Here is a 1,614-nt window from a genome sequence, read left to right as displayed (position 1 = left end):
TAAATTCATTATCGCAATAACGGTAAGATGGTTTATTGAATCATGAAACATTATCATAGTTGAAAGCATGAGACAATTGAAGCTAGACCACCAAGGAAAACCTGGAAGCACTAGACGGCTGTTTCGTCCTATTGTGGGAATCCTCAGCAGTGCGCATCTACGACCTCGCCTCGCGAGATTCGAACCCAAGACCTAACAGTCTCGCGCCAGAGCACTAAGCCGGCATCCGATAGTGTTTATATCTAACCCCAACCAATCCACGAAGTTTGAGTAACCGTTCACCAATTGTTTTCAGTGAGTTCCTTTCTCACGACAGACGTGGTTTGAACTCTCACAATAGGACGAAACGACTGTCCAGTACTTCCAGGTTTTCCTTAGTGGTTTAGCTTCGATTGACTCACTCTTTCAACTATGAAAATACTAAATCTCCACAAAAACCCCTTCTGATTAAATCATATTACATGTACAAAAAGAATTTTATTAATGACAAGATGTAAGAATATAATTGGGATTGAATTAAATTAAATTCATAATACAGAGGGAGGATTATAACATAAAACTTAAGTTCTTCAAAAAGGTTATTTACTGTTTAAATTGTATGACCACCTTGTTTTGTATTAATTCATTCAATTGCTTTTGTGAAACTATTTATATTAGCCGAAACTCTAAGAGTTTGTATTTTTGTGCAAGTGAACACTTTCCAGCGTGATCAAGTGAAGATATAGTCAAGATAGTGGACAGCTGAAAAATAGTCTATGTAGTGCAAATATAAGTCAATTGTTCTTGATAACTCGTTGAGTTGGTATTTTTCTGACAAAAACGGTGAACTAGTGGAGTCCAAAGTCAGTGGTCTAAAGATGATGTACTTAACATAAAGTCTGAACTTCCTTGAGTGTACATGCACAGATGAGGAATTTTCATACATGAACGAAATAACTATCTTCAAATTATAATCAATTAAGTGAGAATCATATTAAAGGATATGTCTATTTACTCATGATGAAGAACATATCTGGATATATCAGCTTCAATAACTACATTCATCACACAAAAATCGTTTCTTTGAGTTAGTAAGTACTGAACATTACGCTTCCAGTATCAGACTGTTCATTATATGGTTAGCATCTGAGAGCAACATATCACATTACTAAGAAGTTAATCATTCCAAATGAGATTGGCTTGAACTACAATAATATTTTAAAAGAAATTTGCGTAGAAAGTTCATTTCGAGTCTACTTTTAATCATGTATTGACGACAACAGAAGAATCAATAGGGAGCACTAGAAAGATGTTTCATTTCACCCTTGGACTTCTTAGTAGTGTGTCAAAGTTACCTCATAAACGAAATAACATCTAAGACTTTCAAATCTCGATGTGAATATGATATCATTAGACAAGGTGGAAATCTAGTGGTTCATGTGTCTAACACCAAAGAATTCACGGCAGATCGCAAAATTATCATCAATCATTTCATTTATTCTGTAATTTAGATAATAGAAATGAACAGTTAATTGTATACATAGGAATCATCGAAAAATGAACATGAGACTTATCTTGATTTCGGATTTGATAAATATCACTAACTTCATATGCAAGTAATTTGCCAAGTGAATA

The sequence above is a fragment of the Schistosoma mansoni genome (assembly GCF_000237925.1).
Source record: "Schistosoma mansoni, WGS project CABG00000000 data, chromosome 1 unplaced supercontig 0135, strain Puerto Rico, whole genome shotgun sequence".
In the NCBI taxonomy this organism is placed as follows: Eukaryota; Metazoa; Platyhelminthes; class Trematoda; order Strigeidida; family Schistosomatidae; genus Schistosoma; species Schistosoma mansoni.
This window is presented reverse-complemented; position numbering follows the sequence as displayed.